The 14,795-nt window shown below is 41.6% G+C and overlaps 1 protein-coding gene across 6 annotated transcripts in view; it reads right to left on the reverse strand.

Moving 5' to 3' along the window:
* The window catches only part of agtr1b (angiotensin II receptor, type 1b), a 343,860-nt gene extending 335,199 nt beyond the window's left edge, over positions 1–8,661 (reverse strand). For all 6 annotated transcript variants that reach the window (XR_003834231.1, XR_003834233.1, XR_003834232.1 and 3 more), the window contains exons 1-2: positions 8,635–8,661; positions 8,425–8,552 (exon numbers count right to left, since the gene is read on the reverse strand). The gene's annotated coding sequence lies outside the window, so the exon portion shown is untranslated. The remainder of the gene's footprint in view (positions 1–8,424; positions 8,553–8,634) is intronic.
* Positions 8,662–14,795: the final 6,134 nt, after the last annotated feature.

Raw genomic sequence — 14,795 nt, forward strand, 5'->3', positions numbered from 1 at the left:
TGGAAAACAAGTTTCCACAGATCAGCTGGTTGGTTTCCAACATCTAGCTGTTTTAGTCAATGTGCCTTTTGCTCATTGGCCTCAACTGCGCCGCCATCGCTACAATGCCACTTTCAAACCTCAGCAATTTAGCTAGGGAAACAGCTGGCTGAGAACAAAGACTCGGAAAAGAACAGAAGCTTTTTTTTTTTTTTTCAGTGCAGCTGCCTCCTCAAACATTATCCGAAGGAAGCAATGTTTCACCTTCCAGATAAATGCGGACTCAACTTCAGACCAAGCACGGTATGGAAATAATGAAAGCAGTCATGGAGCTACAGGGCGTGTGGCTGCCTCGCAGGCAAATTTGAGTCAGCCCGCACATCGGGAGGGTGCGAGACTGGCTGTCGTCGAGGCCGACAGTCACTTTGTCTCCCCTTTTGTTGTGCTGTCATGTGAGGATGTCGCAGATCAGTGACTGCTTGTTTATGCCAGCATCAAGCAATGAGAGACCGGACGAACACTGTGGGGATACAGCTGGCCGGGATGGCTGACACAAACACACACACGCATACATAAATACAGCTGCTTCCTGGGCTTCCGATACTCAAACACACGTACACTCTTATAGAGATAACATACCTGCAGTATCATATTGCAAACTCAGCCCACAAAAAGGATTAGGGCCAGTTAGATACCCATCTTTACATACACAAACACACACACACACACACACACACACACTATGACAGGCCACAGAAAGGCCAAGGAGTCTCAGTATCCCAGAGACCAAACTAGGCCAGGACCATTCTCTATGCCCTTTGTCTGTCCATCTCTGGCTGGTGAGGTGGCTTTTGACTTGGAGGACAGAGAGCAGGGAGCCTCTGCCAGGCTGGGAAAGGATACAAAGCAGCAGCCCTGACAACCACAGAGCCCTTCATTCCCTTTTAAACCAACTCCCATTCAGCCACCAGCCTGCCAAGATCCGGTACAGGAGCAGAGGGGGAAAGTAATTGACCCCCAATTAGATTGATTAGACCATATTGAAAATGATTAATTGAAAATACTAGATTAAGACACACAAGACTGAATCATCCATTCATGATGCCCTGGAGTCGTGGTACCTCTTAATCTTTCCCTAGGTGGTGTTGAAAAGTATCAAATAGATGAAAAAGTTAATGTTCATCTGGCTAAGGGCCAATAAAACAGTCCTCCTGGCTGAACTCATATTTAGCATTCATTGCATTTGACTTCTCACGAGCACATACTTTGATATCTGCTCAAGGCTGCATCAAGAAGCAAGGCCAAATATGAACCAAGCTTACACCCCACATTTGCTGCGAGACTGAACAAGTTCATATTGATCTCCAAAGAAAATTATGCAAACATTCAGATGATGTCTCTTGCATTCAAAATCCTTGCAGGATCCATAAGTTAAGTACACTTCAAAATAAAAAGTTTAAGTATCCGTGTTACAGCCCTTAGAGCTCAGCTCAAGCCAAAGCCAAGTATAATGGTCTGCTTTTGTTCTGTGGTGTTGGCCATTTTATATGTAATTAGCTGTCAGGGATCGTGAAAAGGGGCTAATTCCCTTTCTATTTTCGCCTCCCTGAGTGGAGGCTATGCTCAAGTCTGACACTGACAATAATTAAAACTCTGCCTCAATGACTCTCATGTGCAGTGATACATTTGTTTTCACCCGTGTAATGTGTAATATGGCTGGGCATCACCCCCCGAATTTCTTTGAGTAATTTGTTCCCCCTGAAGGGTTTGACCGCCTGACAACGCTGGGTCATGATACTTAACCATGCTATCACTCACCAGTCTAGTTAAGAAGTATCTGAACTAGAAGGCTTTCAAAGTCAGAACAATGCGAGCTCAGATAATACAGTTGGTGTCAGAGTAACTTCATTATTCATCGTGACACAATTTTCAACTTTGGCAGCGTAGGAGGTAAGGGGATTTCCATGTTATTTTCTCCGAATTACCAAATGCCTAATTATTGTATGCAATGAACGTTAAAAATGTTTTCTCACGTTCCAACTTTGAGGGAACAAAGCGAGGTCCCGATCGATGCAGCTTTATCAAAACCCGTTCAATTCTTCCTCAGTATAGGGTTAGGGTTAGATACGTTTGGTATCCACAGAACTCCTTGGTAAGGGATTGTTTGTATATATAGTTCGGATCGCCTGCTTGTAGAGTTGTTTACTGTAGATAATGACCAATAGAATATTTCATTGTGGCTCAACCTACGCTAACTCGATTGGAAATTGTGATTAGCCTTTAACTAGAGGCATCTATAAAACAATGAAGAAACACAACAATCATAATGAATTTTCTTTCCAGCCGTGGCACAAATCTAATTTTAGAACACAGAAGTATGCATCTGGGAACCGACAGCTGTTATAGTAATGATCATCTTTCCCACGGTCATCAACACGCCAACGTGAAGATGATGGCGATCATCATCATCACATGTATAGCGAGAAAAGGAATCAATGCCAACAAGCTTTCACCTGAAGAAGCAGAACAGCAGAACATCACAACACCCAGTGTGACATGATGATATTCACATCGCAATCACTTAATCCTTTAAGAACCACATCGTAGTCATGGTAACAATGAAGCACCCATTTGATCAAGATGTCCTTCTTTTGCAAAAAAAAAAAAAAAAAAAAAAAAGGGGAGGTGCACAGATGTTTGCTGAAGTCTACTCACACGAGTGCACTCGTATTGCTTTTTCCTCCACGTCAGAGGCACAGCCCATTTTGTCAAATGTCACCTGCTGTTTGCGTAAGAGAGCGAGTTGGTGATGAACGCCAGCAGTACTAGTTCACAGCCGACAGTGAGATAAACAGTCAAAGGAAATGGAAAACAACAGTTACTAAATTAACTTTCCCAGACTTTTTAGTGAAAAGTTTGTTTTGTCCTTCAATAAAAGACCCCACCCCCCCTGATGGCGCACAAATCCTACTGGACTGATAAGAGACACTCACTGCGTTAAGAAAATGAAGGTCTGAGACTGACAATCAAGCATGTCACAGTCTTTTTTTTTTTTTCTTTTTTTTTTAAACTGCATTGTTTGGTAGCAATTCTCCAGGCAGGTGCAGCAGGCATCTCTTTTTAATTTGCTACATGCTCAGTATTCAGCCGCATGGATCAAAGGGACACTTAATTTTCCTCCTCTCTCCCCATTATGTGCAGTGAGGAATGAGGCAGACCCTCGCGGGAGCAGATTTGATTACGGTTTATCATTACTGTCACTCTCCGTGGTGACAGAGGGGTTGATCCCAGGCCGCCAAGACGCAACCAAACAGATTAGTAAGAGGACCCTTATTTTCTGCTGTAATTTTATGCATCACTTGTCCACTGAAGTCTTGTTAGATTTTAATTGTTAAGTGATTGTAAGGCCTATTTCCCAGCAGCCACAGCAACATTTTGCAACTTTGTATTCGTGCTTAAGTAGCGGACAATTATCCAGAAGCCACTTTCAAACATTAGAAATATATAAATAAACCATAAACATGTATAGAAACGGCTGTAAATCCAGCCTACGTGGTAGCCAAGTGCAGCGTTGTGGCCGACTGCAAATGATGATAATTCTGTTGTTCAATGCCGGGGCAAACTGTGGTCCTAATTATCTCCCATTCAAGTTTGCTGTTGTCTGTTTTCCATCTCTCTCTCTAGTTATTCTGAACTCTCACTTTAAACCCAACCCAACTCCTGCACAATTGTGAATATCTCCTAACTACAACCATATTCATTTCCAATTAGAGACTCTATACTTTCATCCCTCAAGTGAAACTGGTAAAAAAAATATATAAATATATCCGATTTGCTTCCCTCTCCAACTTTTTTCTTCCTCCTCTCCTTGTGTGATATTTTCCTGTGTCTACATTAGCATAAGTGCAGCAGTGATCTGCTTCAGGTTGACTGTTTTTAATGGGGCGGCATTTCCATTTCACAGAGGACACATGTGGCGGAGGGATGTCGAGGAGGACCGGGGGAAGAGCGGGTAAGGGGGAAGCAGTACAAAGAGAATGCTAGAGACACTCTGCAACGAGTCCTGTCAGCCTTAATAATGCAGTGAGGATGGGAAAGGAGCAGTCATCTTCATCCCTAAACAGCAGACGTAAGTTGTATGCCCCTGGATGCTACAGAGCCTAATTATAAGAGAGCCTCATCACCTCTCCATGGGCATGTGAGCGCCAAATCAGAACCACAGAAGAATCTATATGGTCCCTAAGATCCTCTCAAAAAGGCCTCCAGAGAGCACAGGTGACACATGGTTAAGTCGCAGAGCCGGAGGGGACAGCGGCACAGCCCTCATTGCAGGGACTTGTCATGGACGTCACAAGGACTTGACCCAGTTGCTGGATTGAGTGCTGGCAGCTGTCTCGTCAACAGAGCATCCGTCAGTCTGGGTCCGCTAACTCCCAATGCAACTAAATGCACAGGAACATAGTTTTAAATCTGGACACTCCGATGATACACAGATAACGTACGGGTGCGTGCCGTGCGCGCCTGTGCTTACTATGCATTTAGAAGAGTATGGTCCACCTGCTCTGTATGAAAAGTGTCACGAGAGAACTTCTGTGGTGAATTGGCACTGGACGAGATAAATAGAATTGCCTCGACTGTGAAAAAGTCACCAGTGGTATTTTAAACCTCTGCCTTCAGTGTGAATAAAAGGTCTCCATATCACATACACAACACTTAAACAACAACAACACCGCCACCACTAAAATCCTCTTACACTCAAAGCTTTTCACACTTCTATGTTTGAAAACAGTTGTGAAACTAATCGATTTCGACTGCACTCCTACCATGTTCCACAGTTAAACAAAGGTCATCTTGTCAAGGGGAGACATTTTGGAGGGCTGGTGTTAAACAGAACACTCTGATTAACCAATCAGCTCTGATAAAAAGGATAATGGACTGAATTAAAATAAAGTAGAAAAGGTCATATTATCATAGCAAATGTATTTGAACTTGTGAATTTTCACATCTAAGCTTATTTTAGCTGCACTTTCCACATTAATACCATAATCCTCAGGGCTTTCCTTAAAGAAGGAAACGCATTATACTCTACTTTAGCGTAAAGTGTGTTAAATGTGTATTTGATACAATTGTAGCAATATATAAAACATGTTAGGAAGAGTCCTAAATCTTCATTTTGTATCTTATTTTATGACATTGTATAGATAACAGCTCTTCCATATTCTTCCCTCTATTATTTAGCAATGACTTCGGTACACAGGGGGAAACTAATATAGTCTGTATGAAGGCAAGACAACACTCTGAAAGAAAATGTACAAATGGTATATTAATGCGGGTGGTTGCGATATGACAGACATACATACATACACATACATACATACATAATAAGCTTTTACTATTAACCACTAGAGAAACAAGCATTGTGAGCTCACTGCACTCAGTGAAAGACGCCATCACAACAAATGATCTGCAGGGAAACACCTTACCCAGCTACAACAGTCTTATTTGATGAAAGTGTGCTTATTAATTGTTATTTAGACAAGAATCACACTACTTGTGGTTTTGTCCTTGGTAAAAAAAAAAAAAAAGGTTATATGATATATTATAGGCCATTTGTATTATGCCACCTTTTATGCATATTCAATAAACCATGTTCTTAAAGAAAAAGGGCCATGGTTAATGTACCTACCTCCAGCTAATGTCCTAATTAATCTACCAAAATCCAAAAGGTATGATTGATTCCTCCTCGGCTTTTTGGTTCCCTTTGCAAAAAGTGCTTTATAAACCCGTAATGCCTGAATTCTCATTGTGCATTACATGTGATGCTGCACATACAGTGTGTTCTGGATCTGTTCCATGTCACTGAAGCTACATGATGCTTACATTGAGTGACATTTTTCAACTCTCGTGCATCCTTTTTTTAGCCATTTCCCTGTAATTCAGCCCGATATATTTGCTATATTTGTAAATGCTCGTGTCGTGACTAGAGTCTCAAGGAAACTTCTGTGGGTTTGAACAGAGCCTGACCTTGCACCATGCATTTTAATGACACCCTCCCCGGTGAGTGCAGCAGGGTTTAAGAGGTTAAAACTAAGGAAACTCAACGGTGAAAGTGAACTCGCAACAAAAATTCACATGCAAAGTAACAACCTCTATTCATTTGGACAAGGACACATGTACTTATGTTGCAAAGGCTTGTGGGAAGGTGAGCGTAGAACATTTGCAAGCAAAGTGGCGAGAGGGACGCGTTGAAAGGAGAGCTCGAGTTGTCTATGCAAATGTAAGCAGTCTGAAGGAACCGTTGACTAATGAACTGCCAGGTGTCTTTTTGATTGACATCTACTCAGAAAACATCCCAGTCCCACTTCCACCTGCTTCAGCCCATAGTCTACAGTATCGCCATGGAAGAAAACTCATCACAAAATATTAACTAAAACCTTACCGCCTTCAGTTTTCTAAATAATTACAATACATGTATTTTTGAAGCACAGGGACAAATTAAGGCATGCAGCAGCACGGAAGAAAATCTGTGAAATTCTAATTTAGAAACAGCACGTATGATTAAATTAGTGCACCCTTTACATGCCACTGGAACATCTTGAATTTTGAGTGAAGCCATGACAAGTGCTGAGAGCATCGTAAGTGGACATGTGGGCTGAGATTTGACCGTATGGTTTGGACTGCAGGCTTGCCTTATGTGCACTTTGGCAATCTCACACCTCTCAGTATGTGTGCCTGAAAAAAACCCCAGTAGTGGCGCTATCAGAACATTCTGCTTTTTGCACCTCTCAACAAGACAAAACAATAATCCCCTTGGAATCAGCAAATGCTTCCAGTTTCTGTTAGTTTGGCAAAGCCTGGACATTTTGGCTCCATCAACATTGTTTCAAAATATCAGGTGGCACTGAGCCTTGTGCAGGAGTCCAATTCCACTAGACATTTTTATTGTTATTTTTGTGTGATTATGAGAGCCAAGCTAAATTAAAGTTTGCGCAGGTAAAAAAAGTTGCGACTGTATGTAGAAAAAAAAATCACAAAAGTGGGATTAGAAATTGGTGTGCGATATAACAAACGACACCAACTACCACCAGTAACTGCAAACAATGAGGGAGTAGAGACGACACAGCTAACCTCAAACGCTGATAACCAAGGAACATGTTGTTCAATACAAAATTAAAATAAAAAAAAACACATTATATTAATCTGTCACAAAACAAGATACCACAATGTGAATGGGATCTATAATAATAAAAAAAAACAGCAGGATGTGCAGTGTACAGCTCCACAGAGAAAGGAGAGATCACAACATTAGGCCGAGTGATGGCACAGCAACCAATATATACAAACAGAACCACATAACAGGGGCATAATGTAAACAGGGACTCGCTCTCACTGTTTGGAAATTGCCAACTGATGTGAAATTATGTAAAAAGGTGGTTTTCCTGTGCAACAACCGTCATCAACAGTACACTCCACTGGGAGAGTCAAAAGCATTCAAGCCTATAAATGGCAGTTTTTTGTATCAGGTTTCCTGTAAAGATACTACAGTTTACAGATATTATAGATGTTTTCATCTGTTTAAAAGCCAAAAAGATCCTCTCTTGCAAGAAGTGCTCCCCTGACCTTTACTTTGATTCAGCTCTATTGCTCCACTTTGTTGCACAGAATTTCTGCATTCCTTTGAATTTCCTTTACATTTCGACAACTTAGTAAGTAATGTGCGCTACAGAGATAAGCACCCAACAGCTCATCCAAGATGGCACATGAAATGACCCTTTAAAACCACATGCACACAAGCCGACTTAAGTGAAATGACTATAAAAAGTATACAACACATCTGACTTTCCTTTGCAAGCACCCAAATAACCAATAAGCTCTGGCGTGTTAAACAGGGTTTGAAGTCACAAGAATGTAGGCCTAGGGATGGCAACCACATAAAAATAACCTACTGTCATTTAAATTCAGATGTAGAATTTCTATTACGCTTCTTATAAAAAGACATAGGCTACAAAATCGTTTTTATCCAATCACACTGTGACAATGACACACAGAACAACAACCTAGGCAACTGTATAGTGAGTCTAATCACACCAGGCTATGTTTCCTAGCTTTCAGCTCCACAGGCACATGTGAAGTCAACAGTATAGGTACTGTTATGGCACAGGCACGGTGGCCATTCCACCATAATCAGTTCAAGACAACATGACAACATGAACAGTGAGAGAGTAGGTCTGCAGGTTAGAGCTCCACGGGCACAGAGGAGGTCAACAGTGCAGTTATGGCTCAGGCTCGGCAGCCTTCCTACCAAACTCGGGTCAAAAAAAACACACCCTGACTAAATGAGTCGGTGTGTGAGTCGGTGTGCAGGTAACACGTAGAAGCCACACGTGTAAAGTTACGGCACGGCGGCCCATACAACACATTCAATTATACATGACGTGCACTTACTGTTTGAAGGCCTTCTTGACAGTCTACACATGAAGTCCTGTCTGAGCCAATCCTCCATCACAATAAGGTCCTTCATGGCTTTGTATTCGACATGTTGATATCAGTTTGACAGCTGAAGAAGTCGTCCCCTGTAAGATATGTTCTTCTTAGCCAGGTTGCATGGACCTTTTCCTGTATAAAACGTGTCTTTGTGTCAATTGTGCTACTTACCATACGACCATGGTGGCCGTTTCAAGCTTTCTCTGTTAGCAAAGTTGTTTATCAGATAAGTGTTGAAAACAGGAGCCCGTAAAAAAGGCACAGGCGAACATTTCAGCTACAATTCTGCAGAATTTCAGTAAGAAAAACAGGACTTTTACCAAGACAGTGCACGATAATCCAATTAACACCAAAACACCTGTGGTGAGTTTCTTCTTCGCTAATGCACGCGGAGCAATTGCATTGTTTTCCGTGATGCCCCCTGCTGGCTAAAAGATATAATCACACCAGTCTATATTAGCCTGTTGGAAAAAGAATAAAGGACAAACATGGACAGCAACTTTGATAACCACATACATTGTAACCTAAAGCTTAAATAAGATTTAGAGCTAAATAAGATATGCACAGTATATTATCTGTGCTGAACGACTGAAGCTCATTGGCACATTTACCAAAGCGGTGCTGTTTTTCCCTGTGTATTTTCTCAACACACAATACTAAACCCTTTGTTTGCGGCTACCTCACACGTTCATTTATTATTTATGAGAGAAATGATTATTAAGCACAAAGGGAGCCCTATTGTGTACTTACAATGCTTTCCCATAGTTTAATAAACAGGTTAACAATGGGGGATAAAGCTATTGTTAAACTTTTTAATGGAGAAAGTATCTACACGAAACAAAACACATTATTTCAGGTTTCTGGAGGCTGTAACTTCCCAGGTAGAGTTGACATGAATCATTGTATTTTGCAATAGCCTATAAATTCATACTGTATGATAATAACTCAGATCTAAGTAGGTAGTTGGCAAAATTTTTGCTCCATCTCAGCTGCCACTGGTAGCCTGGCAGTGTTGAGCAGATGGCGCTTTATGTATTTATAATTGTCCAAACATTGTAAGAACCTCTCAGTATTTGGATCCTGTGCACACTAATTAGCTTGATGGATATAAATAAAGTGCTTAAAATTTAGCACATCGCAAAAAGAAATGGTGTGTCAGTGTTGCTGAGACATAGTGTATGGAGTTTTGCATCATTGTGAGTAAGACCCTACAGTATCTATGTCCACCGTCCATTATCTTACTGTTCCACATGGTGTCATGAGCTGCGGTGCCAGAAAATCAGCTAAATATATATTTATTTAGCGTATAAATAAAGTGCTAAAAATGTGTATACGATCTTTCCCAGCAGAGTTGTAAAACTGCTTAAGATACAGACTCTGCACATTTGTTATTACTTAAAATGACTTGAGGGAGCCACAATTGATAAATCATCCGAACTTAATTCACTTTGTTTGTTTAAGAATATTAAGTATATCAAGACTAAAGCAGATGAAAACAGACCATCCTGAGCAGACTGTGATATATATTTTAAATGTAGCCTAATATTAGAGAACCCATCCCTTGTTGTCACTTCCGCTTGTTAGAAATAAGCTGATCTAAACGACTTTGATGAGCATTATTACTGCAAATGATGAATCAGAGATTGTATCCGCGTATGTGTAGCTGAGGATGCATGCCAGAACTTTCTGGATTCCTCCCTACACAAATCTGCCATGCTTTTCTACATTGCTTATACTTCGGCTGATTGTCATAACGCTGGTGAGAGAGGGACACCTTTCTGGTCCCCTGGAAAGCCTGAGGATTGACATTGCCTGTAACACTGCATAAATTAGTCATCTAGGAATGGCAGTTTAAAATAATACCAGCTGCCTGTGAGGTGAGAGGAATATATCCAAAATAAAACAGATCAGCCTGACACCTCTTAGGGGGAATATCCTCTTGTGGAAAGATAAATGAAAGTGACACAAATTAATCTGCAAATGATTTCAACTTGGTGGTTATTACTTTAATAAGAAGTGCTAGACTGTGACTGACTGCTGATGTCACTGCGTACGATCTTTCAAAACCAGTCACTGCCTTTGAGCTTGACTTAATCTGAGAAAGCTCCAGCTGTGCTCTGACACTGACACTGTGCTGCTACAAACTCCTAAAATGTGGATAAAAGGCTCAGATACGAGCACAGGCGACATTGGTACAGATGTTGCAGACAGGAATTGTGCAAAGACAGGCTGCAATATGACATGTTGCACCATAACACGCATCTGTCTTGTGAAGAAATAAGCAAAGGGTTCATAACAAGGTCCACTTACTCTCGGGTCCTTCCTCGGCTCATGGGGATGGTTTAGCTATCATGTGACATTTGCTCTTGTGATAAACGTTGGTCTTGGAGGGCACATAGAGAGGAGGGCACATAGGGAAAATGTATTAGAAATCAGTTAACCGTGAGCATTAATTTGAAGTGTTGTGTGCCCACCTGATGAATGTAAGTCTAATATTTACTCTCCGTTTGGCTCTCCACCAACTCCTGAGGGAAATATCTGCCTCTTTATCGATTAAAATCTCCACGGTGTTCACCAGTGGAGTCGCTGATTTTGTTTTTCTGCCTTTTGGTTCTGGGCAGGTAGCGCACAGCGGGTTTACGAACGTGTTCTCATTACCCAAAAGCATGTGGAAGTGTAATAAGCGCACAGCACGCGTATTGTCATCAGAGAGACTCGTACAACACCCTTCAAAATCCACCGTGAAGTAAAACTTTCATCCAGTTGTTTATGTAACACGGGGGCCGCAGTAATTATGCGAGTACACCATTGTAATTTATGGAAAACGTGTCCTATTTTGATGTAGAAGGATTAAGAAGCCTCCGAGGCATTTTGACACCAATGCACGCAGGAATGAATGCAAAACATTCTCTGCATGTCACCAACAGGCAGATCTGCATCAACAACATTGTGATGGGGAAGAGATTACACTGACGATGTGTGCGTTCAGCGTGTGTGTAGTCATCCAAAACAGTTTGTTACTTCTTTTTTTTTCTTGATGTAAAGCAGCAGGTTGTCTGGCCTCATTTTTCTAAAAGATTTCCCATTCCATCTGTCTGATTACAAGATTGTAAATAAATATATATGTATGTATGCGTGTCTGTAGTTTAAAAATATATATATATATCAGTGAAAACACTTCAGGTGAGACATCCCATGAAACTTATTAAATCTATTTCCTTCCACTAACTGTCATGTAAAGTGTAGAAAGATTCCATAAATCCTGGAAGATTTTCTTTGTGTGTAATAAGATGTGGGATGCAAGACAAGAACTCGCTGTGCTCGGCACTATGCTGAAATAAAATGGTCTTCATATCAAATAATTGCATAATAAATTGGAGTGTCCAGCACAAGAGTGACATTAAATATTCAGCAATTTAATTTGAACATTCTCTCTCAATGGTTTTTTTTAATAAAAATTCCCTACTTCAAATTAATATAGAGTGATGCCGCAGGGTGGGCAAGATTTATCTGGAATAAACAGACACTGCTCTTTGGGCAATGAGTCTCTACTGTCATCTTTTCACAGGGACTAAAAATCCTTCTGCTCCCACTTAAGAAATCAACAACTCTCCCCATGTGGGCAGGGTGAATAAAACGCGTTGACAGAACGATACAGCTTCCCAGCCTGACCCTCAACCCCAGCATGCTTGTTCTCCTGTGTTGCGTAGGTTTGTCGGCTTCCTGTTGCATGTGTGGGTTTTTTTCTTTCTTTCCTGAATTAACACCAAACCAAAGCAAACACATGTGCTCCTGTGATATGCAGTGCACAAGGCTCCCCTTTTGGGAGACAGAAAGAAAACAACCTAATAGATGGATTGACACAATAATTACATCAGAACTGTGGAGGACGACTGTAAGCACTAAGGTAGACGTTGAGCTCTAAAGTTGCACAACTTGAATAGGAAGTGACCACATCTTTCAACCTGCTGAAGTATCCCTTCTCTGAATTCCTCTGTGTAATATCACTGTGAAAAGACAAAACATATGTGCCTTCCATGTTTATCTTTAATCTACCAGAGCCTTGGCTTGCCTTCCAAGGAGAAACCATACACATATAAATGAGAGATTTTAAGTAAAGCCCTCAACGAAGGGTCTCAGTATGTAAGAACCACGCTATTCACAGTTAGAGGAACATTTATTGACATTTTCAGAAACATGCTTATTTGCGTTCTTGCTGAGCGTGAGATGAGAACATCGATACCACTCACGTGTGTGCATTAAATATGAAGCTACTGCCAGCAGCTGCTTAGCTTGTCTTAGCATAAAGACTACAAAGCACAGGGGACACAACCAGCCTGGATCTGACCGGGGTAAAAATAGATCTACCCACCAGCACCTCTCAAGTTCACTAATTGTGTTTCCTCTGCTGCCAGTCTTATGCTAAGCTAAGCTGGCCTTATAGTTTCATATTTACCGTTCAGACACGAGCGAGGTATCAATCTTATTGTTTAATTCTCTGCAAGAAAGCAAATAAGTATATATTCCAAAATGCATTATAATCCACAATCAAAATTAACAGGGTTCAATTTTGATGTTTTTATGTTAGCGACGACATACCGATCTATGGTGTGGATCCATAATGTATCGACCGTAATGAAAGACATAACATGTTCTTTTCAGGTTCATAGTACAGAGATAGACTGAATGAAAGTGTGTCACACAGCATAATCCCAGTGATTGTGTGCTCTGCCCAGGATGGAGCCCATTGTTTCATGGATCTGTTGATGGCTGGTTTCCAGCACAATCTCCTTTGTCACATCTGCAGCTCATCATCCCATCTCTCTCTTTTTTTTTCCCTGGAAGCAGCCCTCTTATCTAGCTTTGCCTCTTCCCTTTCTTCCATCGCTTTAATGCATCTTGTCAGATTGAGTGTCTCCAAGTCACAGCTCTCTCATTTTTGGATTATAGACCCCTCGAGGGTTTGTTGTTGTTGTTTCTTTGGTGGGGGTGGGGTTTTCTTTCTGCAACCCTGCCTCCACTCTTTTTCCTCTTCAACTTTTTCTTTATCCTCCCCTCCTCCTGCCCCCCCCCCCCCCCCCCCCTCTTGTATTAGGCCAGTATTCCCATTAAGCCTCTCACTCCGAGCACTCACCTACATCTTTCTCCTCATAAGTGGAGCAAGAAGTTCATGATATCCAGGAGTCCATACAGTATATATCACTCAAACTGTTTCTTTCTTTTTCCACCCCTGGATCATGTTAGGAAGGGGCGGAGGTCTCCATCGCCTCAGGGTTTTTCTACGACTGCCATGCACAGTTATCAGTGGTTACACTTGGCATTCAGCATTCAGCTGTGGAAGCACATCTATATCACAATCTCTCCCTCTGCTAAATCAACAGCTTCACCAGCATGTGTGAGGCCAGAGCACAAAAATAAAGCGATAACTCAGCAGGAGTGGCCTACTTAAGCCGGCAGTTTGATGTGCTTCCGTTTGACTGATTTCACAACTGCAAGTTCCAGAAAGACTTGGCTTTTAAACCCACTGAATGGTCTTGAGGGTCCAGACCTCACAGACAGATCCACTTGATCTCTTTTGATCCTAAATGTCTTTGGTTGCACTGTACGAATGCATGTTAAATATTCATAACAGGGCTGAAAGCTACAGAGGGCATTCATGTTTCTGCATCAGTAGACCCGTGGAATTTCCTTTGTTTTTCATCTAGAGTGGGTTTTGTATCATAATGTATCTGGTTCAAACTACAAGCACCATCAGCTTTATTTTTCTTTGTAATGATGTTGCGAATGAAATCACACACACGAGTCACAGCGAGATGATTCTTTGTGGTTTCTCATCTTAGCAGTAGGTTCTGGTTTCACGTCATTTATTATGACTTTTTTTGCTTCAACTATTTTTTTTGTCAGTCTCCGCAGGAGGTTGTGTTTGTTAATTTCTCACATCTCTGCACAGGATGAAGAGTGCTGCCGAGATGGGGAAAAAAAGAAACCCGTCTCCTCCTGTCTTGTCCCCCAGTTCTCCTCTCACTCTGCTCAGCACCCTGCGGTGCGGCAAAGCTAAGCAGACGGCTGTCCAGACTCCCCCGGATCATTACACAGGAATCATACTGGGAGGTGTGTGGGAAGTTGATGTGACTCACCAGTGTGCACCAGTGTTTACTCACATCCATCTCCATATGTCACGACCCCTAGTCTATCAGAAACCATGGACGTGGATCTGACTCTGGTTCTTTGTTTGTGTGTGTGGGGGGGGGGGGGTGAATGCATTCAGTTCCCCAGGTAGCCGCATGTTACACATTCATTCACACACCAAACACCTATCAGATAAATCTACA

The sequence above is a fragment of the Cottoperca gobio genome, chromosome 20, assembly GCF_900634415.1.
Source record: "Cottoperca gobio chromosome 20, fCotGob3.1, whole genome shotgun sequence".
Lineage (NCBI taxonomy): Eukaryota > Metazoa > Chordata > Actinopteri > Perciformes > Bovichtidae > Cottoperca > Cottoperca gobio.